Source organism: Metopolophium dirhodum, chromosome 8, assembly GCF_019925205.1.
Source record: "Metopolophium dirhodum isolate CAU chromosome 8, ASM1992520v1, whole genome shotgun sequence".
Lineage (NCBI taxonomy): Eukaryota > Metazoa > Arthropoda > Insecta > Hemiptera > Aphididae > Metopolophium > Metopolophium dirhodum.
Genome location: NC_083567.1, coordinates 4,251,592 through 4,263,354, shown reverse-complemented (window position 1 = coordinate 4,263,354; position 11,763 = coordinate 4,251,592).

Genomic DNA, 11,763 nt, shown 5'->3' with positions numbered 1-11,763 from the left:
CCTTAGATTAGGTATAGGTACAGTAGGTTTGAAGTGAGACACTGTAATGGATGGTGTTAAATTTGAATTCAATGATAGTATAATATCATTGTACAAGAAAAACGATTCTTAGCGAAGACGGTCAGACAGCATATTATGATATTATTACTAAGTATATTTGTCCTATAATGATATTATTGTGAATAAAGTAATTTATATACAACCTATTTACGTGGGACCTTGTTTTAAATTTTCAATCCTTCCTTTCCTTATTTTTTTTTTTTTTTTTTTTTGATATTCCCAGCGCTTTTGAAAATTGCTGTGAATTTTAAATTTTGACCTCCCCAGTGCACCAACTAGAATCACTTTCCCATCGAATAAGATACAGAAGTTGAAAATCGAAGCATTTTTTCGACTACTTATCATATACTGCATCATATACTACACTGCAGACACAAATAACAAAAATAAAAAAACATACATCATTATAAAATCAATACATTCATCGCTTCGCTCAGAATCTAAAATTTTACAGAAAATCAATAGCTCAACGGATCTCCCAGTATATAAACAAACAATCGATATGAACAACGCACCCAATAAAATATTAAAATCGAGATATCCGATTTTATCCATAGCATTAAATAATTAATAGCATTGATAAAGTTGAAGATATGTGGAAAAGTGTTTGAGCAGCCGGAGGACGGTAGTGTTAAACATAGACACCTCATAAGCGACCCTACCCAAAGAGTCCCAGGCTTTGGTTGCTCAAGATCCACGTGAACGCTAAATAAAATACTTACGGGCTACGGGGAAGTATAAAATCAACTACCTTCTACATAAATTGAAAATTAAGGACTTGCCACGCTGTGACTGCAGGCAATTACAAACTACCACACACATTGTAGAGAAGTGTCCACAGACAAGATATAATGGAGGTATAATTGGTATTTACAAGGGAGATGAAAAGTCAATAGATTGGGTGTCTAAGGTCGATGTTCGCCTTTAAATATATCTTACTATATTATTATTGATATTGTTATATTTTATCGTAATTAAGATATTAATTGTTTTTTTCTTTGATATTATATATTAATTTAATGTCTAATAGTTTTGTTTTTCGCCAATATTTAAGAATTTACAAAAATAAACTTTGATATTTATTAGCATAGATTACATAACACTAGGTATACACCTAGGTCAGCAACGACAATGCAATAATTTATTGCCCAGTATCAGCGTTGAGTTTATCTAGATAAATAGAGATTATTAATTTACACAGTTATCTAAGATAAAAAGCACCGTTATCTAGATGAATTTATCCAGATAATTAATTTATTAAACGACGGCTTTTATTTATTATAATTTATAGGTAGACAATTAAGTAATTTATTAAGAAGGTAGTATTTACTAATAACTATTGACATTTTCGATAACATACTATTGAGTTATTCTATATTGCTACGAGCTTACGGAGAGTACCATAAACCAATATAAAAAAAATTATCCGATGATTTATCTAGATAAAAAAAATTTTTTTCATCTTTATCTAGATAAATAAATAATTTAGTTATCTTTATCTTTAATATTATTATAATTTATCTTTATCTTTATCTAGATAAAATTATATTTATCTCAGCTCAACACTGCTCAATATTTTAATTTCGATTTGACTTACTATAGTGGCACATGGTGACTGAAGACAAGTCGATACATATATCCTGTCACAATGTGGCACTATTTTAATGAGTCAAATCCAAATTAAAATAATGAGCGGTAAATGATTGGCGTTATTTTGTCTTTGTTAATCTTAATGGAACCTTTTTGGTTATTAATCATTGTGTTACAATCAATCGGTTCTATCTACGTGGTAAAATAAATTAGCAATTTGACAATCATTAAAAACCATAATTTACAAAAGGAGAATACAGTTGTACAAGTTTTAAATGTCTCTTCTGAAGCATTTTATATTTTTAGATACCTTGATAAATAATAATTAGCTTTTGGTTCCAAGCCCGCGAAAGACTAAATTCTCAGATGACTTAAATTTAGGTACCTACATAATATTTTTAAATATTTTAGTACATTGTAAAATGTTATTGTAGTATTGTTAGTTTATTATCATGCTATAATTAATATAATATATTAATTAATTTTAAAATAAGTTTATACAAAAATAATTGTGATAATATTTGACAGTAGGTACTTACATTTTTCTTCTTGAGCCTTTGACTAAACATTTTTTGACAAATAATATGATATGATATTAATATTATTATTATTATTATGTTTTTGTTATTATCCAGACATGAGTATGTAACATTTTTCGTTAATTTTATTTCATTGATCTTTATAAATCATTTTTGTTTGAAAGTTTCTCTGTAAATTTACATAAGCAATAACTCAAAATTGTTTTTTAATGAATTGGTAATCATAGAAAATAAAAATGTCAAATCTAGAACACTCGTTAGACGTTATAAAATATATAAATTATGGGTGTGTTATAATTGTGTAACCTTTCCGGAATGTATATAGTCAATGGTCGAAGTGGATCAAAATGTGTGGAAGGATGCCTTTTATTTATAGGTACAATCTACCTGGCACATAATTCTCATGTTATATGACTTAAACTACAGTCGTACACCATGTGGATGGGTTGTTTTGATCGGTAGGGCGCGAATGGGCAGAGGAGAGGTTGGTAGGGAAACTTCTAATACATTTTTTTATAATACAATTTTATATTTAGTATATCTATTTTTGTTTTTTAGTTTGGTGCCCTTTTTTTGCATATAACTATAAAAGTACCAACATTTAAAAAATTTTGAAATATAATTACAAATATGATGTATAATATATTAATATACATAGATTGTGCTTAAAGCTGCAACTGTGTTATTTTTATAAATTTTGTGGAGTGATTGTGATAAAAGTTGTATAGGTATTACACAAAATTAAAAAACATATTATAGATAATTAATAAATATATAATTCATTGATAAACTAAGAAATTACAATACAAATTAAGATCAAATGTTGATTTTTATTTCGGCCAAAAAACTATTGGTCTCCTACTGAAACATTTGTTTTAAATTTACTGAGAACTTTACAAATAAATCACTAGATTTTCATCTTTACTCATAACATTTTATGAATATTTTATAATTATACTAATAAATTATTACCGTACATTTATTTCTTATAGACCAATGCAGTAAGTCATTACTCGCATTAAATTTATTTTTAGTAGCTCATAATTTTATTTTATATTAGATTAATATTACATGTGTATAAAGCTTAAGACTATATTGTTTACTATCTATATTACATCAAATATAATATAGATAGTTGATGTGAATTTTTTTTAAGTACCTACATTAATTTTTCAGGGTTTTTAAAAAAAACTGTTAGCCATCAATAATTAAATTTCAATATTGATTTTAAAACCACGTGTTTGCAATTTTTAGTACAATCCATGAACCATAGCAGAACATTATTATGAATATCTTATAATTATTAATAACTACGATTTTTATTTTATTCCAGAATTATCTAGTACGTAATCAGTTTTATTTTGTAAAATATGTTTGTCTTCTTACAAAAATGTCGATTATGAAAAGTATGAAATGCATGGATATATTTTATAGTTATTTTAAAAACTGCATAAACCTGCATTATTTGGAAAACAAATTAACACCTGGCGCGCTGTCGACGCCTGCCAGACTGATGGTCAGGCAGTTACCCCCACCAATAGGATAAACATTATCAGCTTGTATGTAACTTCCCGATATTCCGTATACGTTTTTCTTCAAGTGAAGAGTATTTGAGTGTATAATATATTAGTAGAAATAAATTGTACTTACCGACGCATACAGTTATTAGCTATACCAGAGTATAAAGTTTTGATAACAAAATGAATTTGTTCAAAAAAGTAAAATATCCGATATAAAACTATATCTATACATATTCCCCGCGCTGTTTTCAGGTATGGGCCCGTTAAGTCGATGCTTAGTACTTCCCAAGGTTGTTTTGGTATTCTAGTGGTCATTATGTCCTCTGGTTTTGAGTTTACTGGATTGGTACAAGCACAGATGAGGCAGTTTCTTACGTGCCTAGACGTTTTGTTTCTTCTATTTTTCCAGTAGTATCTGCTTTGAATCATCCGGTAAGTTTCTTTCCATCCTGGGTGGTTTTCCCACGGGTGGTTGTGGTATTTTAATAATATGTGGTTCACTGCTGACTTGGGTATTACCACTAGGGTTTCCTTATTTGTTGTTTTTTTGTATAGTATGCCGTCTAGAAGCCGTAAGGCTGGGGTTTTGTGTTTATAACCCTTTGATGATGCCATTCCTTGATTTCTTCCAGTGATGTGGGTTTTCCCTTCTGTGGCATCTTCCGCGATGAATCCGATCGTTTTGTGCGCATTTCGTGGGATTTCCATCCGGTTGGTGGCTCGATTAGGTCTAACACTTCCTCGATTTCAAGGGGAAATCCAAGGGGTTCCTTGATAATGCGTCCGTCAGCTACTTCGTTTTCAGTTCCCGGAATGTGTATTACCGTGTGGTTATATGGTTCTAATTGAATTACCCAGTGTAGTAGCTTTGTATTATTATGTTTTGCTGTTTCCAGCCATTCCAGTGCCGCATTGTCCGTTAGAAGTTTGAAATGTCCTAATTCCAGGTATGGAATATGTAATTAACTATCGCCCACATTATTGCTAGGCATTCCCTTTCTACTGCTGAGTAGTTGGATTGTACTGGGTTCAGTTTTCGACTTGCATGACTGATTATTCTCCCCTTTGGAATAGCACTGCGCCCACTCTAATTTCACTTGCGTCTGTTTGTAAGCAATAAGGCTTAGTGTAGTCTGGTGGCAATAGCCTTGGAGCTGTTGTTACTAATTTTTGAGTTTGCAAACGGTCCCTTACTCCAGTGTTTTCCATTTACACGTGTTATTTTACACTTTCACGAGCATAATCTCTAGAGGTGTTGCGATGTCCAAATAGCTTTTTACGAATTAGTTGTACCATCCGCATATTCCTAAACAGCGTTGGATGTCCTTTACCTTTTTTGATGTTGGACATTTCGATATAAGATCCAGTTTGTCTATTTCTTTATCTATCCCGTTCCCGTCTACTACGTGGCCTAGAGTGGATTTTTGGTAATCCTAATTTGCATTTTTTTGTTTAATATGTTATCCATAGCGTTTTAGTCGTTCTCGCACCTTTTGTAGGTGTTCCAGATGTTCCTATATGTTTTAGGAGAAAACCACGATGTCGTCCGAATAGATTAGGACGAAATCACCGATGTAACCATGAGTCGAGTCGACAAAATGTTGAGAGAGCTCCCTTTAGACCGAAAGACATCAATTTAAATTGGTATAGGCCCCTAGGCGAAAGCCGAACGCTGTTAATATTCGGCTTTCAGCCTTTCAGGTGTTAATCTTACTTGCCAGTAGCCAAATTACAAATCTAAGGTGCTGAAGAATTTTTGTTCCAACCATTCCTCAGACCATCTCATGTAGGTCCGGTATGGGGTGTGCGTCCGATTCCGTTTAAGGGTTTAAATGTCTATAGTCGACGCACAATCTTTTTGTCTTATCTTTTTTTGATGTTAGAACGATTGGTACAGCCCATTGGGCGATACTTGGTTCTATCATCATCCCTTGTTTTTCCATACCGTGGATGATACTTGATATTAACTCCGTCGTTTTCTTGCTGAAGGGTAAGTGTTTACTGGTTTTCCGTTCTTTAGTCGTATTCCGTGTTCTACAACCCATGTTCCTCCCACGGTGTTGTTAAACACTGATGGGTATTTCCCCAAAACTTCGCGTAGAGCTTTCTCATCTGGTGCATTTCCAGTTCTGAGACTTCTGGTTTTTCCTTTGTTAAAGTTTTTTGTTTTCGCCGACTCACTGTTGTTCGTTTTTCTGCGCCTAAGTGGATCGTGGCTACATTGTATTCCTATGCCACTTTTTGTTTTGTCAGGAATTCATGGCCTATCAGTATAACTGCAATGAGTTCCTTCAAGATTACTGCTTCAAAGTCCAACTTCAGTGTTGCGAGTTTGGCTTTGATCCGGCATTTCCCGTTTGTTTCCCGGGTGTGCCCGTCAGCCATCCTTACGATTATTTTGCGGTTGTCTGCTTGTTTTCCGTATTTTTTGGCTATCCATGGTTGCACGTACGTTTTTACGGCTTGTAAGTCAAGAAAAGTACCAATGATTCCGTCTGGAAATTCCATCTCCATTGCGGGTGTGGGCATTTCTATCGCTTTTGGCTCCTTCTGTGAAGCTGTTATGAGGTTCTCTGTCTTGATTAGGGCGAGTTGTTGATGATCTTCATCGTGCAGTATGTGGTAGTTTTCTGCTAGCAACACCTGCTCCTCGGCTTCCACCTCAACGTTGTGTTGTCTGCCGTCCCCTATTTTCCATAGTCTTGGAGTGGTCTAGACCTAACTTAGAGTACCCACATAAGTTATCATTTACGTATACACTGAATGTTTCCCGTGTTTCTTACAAGCTGTCCATTTCTGGATTGCATTTGGAGTGCATTTTATATATATTTTTTTTTAATGTGTATAATTTTGCAATTCAATTTATCTGCTTTGTGTCTCACTTTTGTAACCATTTTCAAATTTTTACTCGCTCACCGAATACCATTGTAATAGGTGCGAATCCATCTTTGTTCAGTTAGGGATTGTCCCCCAATATTGGGTATAAATGTATGGCTATTATTACATATTTGCCATCTATTACTAGTTGACTCTGCTTTCATAAATCATAAACTATAACAATAAACCTACGTTTTGAAATCTATTATTGATCAATATTTAGATCAATTTCAATTTAGTCTATTTGACTGAATATTTTAAAAGCATTTGTTTATTATTAGTTTTAATTATTCTGTATGTAAGATTTTATGATTGGCCCATTTAAAATAATGTCACATCAATAACAAGTTATTATTATTTTATTTGTTTTAGGTGAAATTATTAATAGTACGTATATATTTAATTTAATTGTATGTAGGTATAATTTATTTAAAACCAATGAGTTGAATTTTCCACTATAAAAATTATTTAAATATGCTTTTAAAACTCTTTAGAGTATACCTATAATTAATTTAAGCATTTAAGATTTACTTAAAACTGATATACCTAAGCTATAAAATAAAATAAAAACTAAAAATGAATCAACTATTCAATATTTTGATTTATGTAAAGAATTATACAACATATACTATAAAATTTCGAATTGTAAAAGAACTACTCATTTTTAAAGAGCGTTTAAATTTCAAATGTTCACGATATTGCAGGATATTTACCGGGAAATGATCAGATCACCACATCAATCATTTTTTGATATTTTATTGTAATTCAAAAACGAATAACCATAGAAACATGAAATTTTCTCCAAATGTTAATATAAGCATTTTTCAATGAAAAATGTTCAAAATATTTCGACTCTTTTTGAACTATTTATTAATAATTTTTTTTTCAATTATAAATTTTGATTTTTTATTCAAATATTATGCTAGGTCAGCAGTCTGACCCACCATTTCCGCTCGAAATTGTATTGTTTTACGTATACAATGATTTATCATTGAATTAAAAGAATGTAATACATCCATTACAATGACATACTCGATAACTATTGTATAGCAGAACGGTATCCCTTTGTCCACCTTTTTTAAATAGGTACGTAATTGCTAAGAAAGTATACGTACAGCGTCATAAGTAAGATAAGCCATGTAGGTTTCGAATAAAAGTGTAAATTTAATTAAAATTCTTTACCTAATGAATAAAATTAATAATAATAATTTTATAATTAGTAAAAATATTTTATTGAATCTATTGAATATTTAACCTAAAAAGTTATGATGTCACTTACTTATAAGATGTATAATATAGCCAAAAACACCAAAAACAATTGGATAGTGTCACGATGTATTTTATTCTTACAGGTTTAGCAACTTCGTATACAAACTATTTGGCTGCAACCAAGAAGGGTATGTATCAGATATTAAATTGATTATATAACTATACTGTCAACAAAAAATGTAGTACAACCGATCAGATTATTAGCCATTTTTGTTAGGTACGTTCACGACTGTCTCGAAATGAATTAGTAATAAGGCACACACGACTCGTTTGACTGAAGACACACGACTGTCTTGTCATGTGGTGTGATACCGGGGCGCTAATACCGGGGATAGGAGTATTAATGGGGTTGGAGTAAAAGTGTATTTAGATAGGTTAATCGTTAATCTCAAGATGGTCCCGCCCATTTTATGGGTGGGAGTAAAAACATATAATATATGATATAGGGAAAAAAGATTTTTTTATATTTTAAATATTATACAAATTGTATATATCAAAACAAATATTGAGAAAAACAATTGTTTTCGTCTGCTATATTGTCGGGTTCTATTGATGTCATCGCTGAATTATATGTCTTGAAAAAATCCTAAAAAATTAATACCATTATATTCAAGGTTACAAATGATTATAAACTTTCTTTACTTTTAAATTTTTTGTTTCGTCTCTGGCCGGGGCGGGTCCATCGTATTCATCGTTCACCTGATTATAAAGTATATTTATTATTATTATTATTATTATTATTTATAAAATTACCGTCTTCTTTGACTGTTTGCATGGCCGGACCGTAATTTTCTTCGACTCCCTAATTGAAAAAGATATTTTAGTATAATTAAAATAAACAAAAAACATGCATTCATACTTTTAATGATTTATTAAGTTTCACCATCCAACTGCTTGCTAGTTGGTCAGTTGCGAGCAGTTTTATCTTATTTATAATACTATATTTGTTCTTCGGTACATGTTTAGATATTAATTCAATTTGAATTCTTTTGATTATTGCTACAAATTCTTCGAGTGTCGCGTCCCACTCGGGATTGTGTCGCGTACCACTCCCATTCCCCTCCCATCGGTTAGTGAATAAATCTAGAAAAACCACAAAAAATTGTGAAAAATTTTTATTTTAAATTCTTTTTGATAACATTTTTCAGCCTCGGAAGAAAAAAAAAGTAAGATTTATTAAAATTATTTTTTGGTTAATGATGATAAAAAATTCAAATAACTATTTTAATTGAAAAAATAATTAAAATTGATCTGTTGAATAAAATAAATGGTTTGCAGTAAAATTTGCTCTTCATATATTTCTACAATCGAGATCTACGAGTTTGTTATAGGGCAATCTAATACACACAATCAACAAATCTAATACCAATTTATTGGGTTGGGACGTAACATTTGAATGAGGTTACAATAATTGCTGTTTATATTGAATAAATTGTATGGATGATAATTAAACACAAATAAATAATTGGGGTAAATGGTGTTGGCTCAAGTTAGCGACTAAATAATCTATCCACTATAAAATAATGCTGTGGGGATCGGCTGTAGCGTATTCCAGCATCACGAGTTAGGGTGAATTACCTTTTTACATGCATAATAAAAACAATGTGTTTGGGCATGTTCCTTCAACTGTGTTTGAGCGAATATAATAAGTAGAGGAACATGGGGAAAAGTGGGGTGCCGGGGCAAAGTGGGGACATTGTAATATCTATACAATATCAATTACTTATGAAAAACTATGTTTTAATTTTTCAATCTTTAGCTAAAAAATTTAATTTTATACATTTTTAACTAGGTACAATATAGTTTGAAATTTTTCGTGATTTTCTTTTCATCACTTAAAATGTTTTATTAATTTCTAACTGAAAAGTTATTTGCAAATCTTCAGGACTGATGAATTTTGTCAAAATTCTAACTTCAGGCAGTCGTAAAAAAATATTGTGGACTTACGCTCAACTTTTTTAGATTCTGAACGGAGCAATGAATGTATTGATTTTACGATTATAGGCCATAATATCGAAAAAATAAAAGCGAAATGAAAAATAGCGAAACTAAAATAGTGAAAAAAATAAAAGCGAAGTTTATATAATTACGAAATCGAAAATAGCAAAAAAATATTATTGTAATAAGTACAAGTATAAAAATATAATACAAAAAAATTCACAAAATTATAGTTACATTTGTAGAGTTAAATTGTAAGCGATACCTTTTAAATAATTAATGTTGTCGTTAATATTGTAAGACAAGGTTAAATTACGTATTTTTTCTGAACAATTTTTATATTTTTTTTTTTTGATGTTTTTTGGCATCAGCAATGAACTGTTCCAGTTTAATGTCCTCTAAATGTTGCTGATCTTTCAACACATCGATAAATGTCCATAATGTTGGATGATATGCACCTTAAATAATTATAAACAAATTATAAACATTATAAATTATATTGAATTAAAATATAAATTATATACTAACCAAGTAATGAACTGAAACCTCTATGCCAACCTTCTACTGCATTGTTAGTCCTTGGTAATAAAGTGCTTGCCGATTCGTAACAATTCCATAAACTAATTGAATACTTTGGTGATCTACGACCTTTTCTTCGACCCATTGGGCGGCCTATCCAGGTGTCTTCAAAGTAGTCAATAAGTGGTTGTTAAATGTTTTCGTTATCTGTGTAGTATGGTGAATCTATTAATTCTTCAAACGCATCTATCACATGATTTTCTGGTACATATGCTAATGCTAATAAGAGCCGTATCTGTATTGAAAATGTCGAATCTGATATATATTTTTGGGCCATATATTGAATTTGTTGTATTTTACGCCAAATACATTGGGAAAAATGGAAATGGCATCCTTTTTGTTTTACATTAGGAAATACTTCTTTAAATGCATTAATTGATGCCATTTCAAAATCTGACATAATTGATGTTGGCGATAAAGTTGATTTAATTGTTTTTAATTGTTTAAGGAGGTGTACATATGTTTTTTGTGATTTGTTTGGTAATAAAGCGTAAACAGTTGGTATCAACGAATTTGTTGTTAATACGTGTATTGTGTAAATTCGAGTGAAAAGTGTCGGAGTGCACTTAAATGTACCATCAACGAACCAATTATTATATTTTTCCATTAATTCTAGATTCTCTTTTGTAAAAAATATTAAAATACGTTCATCTGATGGGCCGCTATCGTACTGCATGAATTGCCTTCCATCTTTAGTTAAAGTATACCTTTCGGGTATTTGGAGGTTAAAAAGTGACTGAGGATTCGGCGGTGCACAATCATTACGTTGGCGTACTCTTCTTAACGTGTGTTTTAAACTAGATATTTCGGGTAATGCACCTGATATCACTGGATTTAATTGTGATGAAGCGATTATTTGTTGAGGGTTATCTTGTGACGATAGTGCTTGGGATTTCATTCTCTCGACTTCTCTTTTTACTTCTAATTTGCATATATCTGGAACGTGGTTATGCTCTGAAGGCTCTTTTTTAATTATATTATCACTTGTAGTTGTTAATCGACCCTTACATTTCATATCTATACATTTCCAATACTTCGATTCCTTGTACATTTTTTCCTCTCTATATGTATAACTATTATAAACTAGTAAAAGCTTATTTTTATTAGATTTAATGAATTCCATAACTTAAAAAATCAAATTTAAAAAATACAGTTCATATAAGAAATATAATAATAAGCACAACACTTTGCAAACGATTGCCACGTTGTCGAACGTCGTACAAAACTATTTGATGTCCATATAGTATAGGTTACATTATGTACACTATTCACGACAAAACGACAAAAGCGATAACGGATATTACCTTGAATTGTACTTACAATAATAATGACAGACTAATAAAGATTACATTATTCTCTAATCTCTGTTTAATATTTACTATAAAAACAAG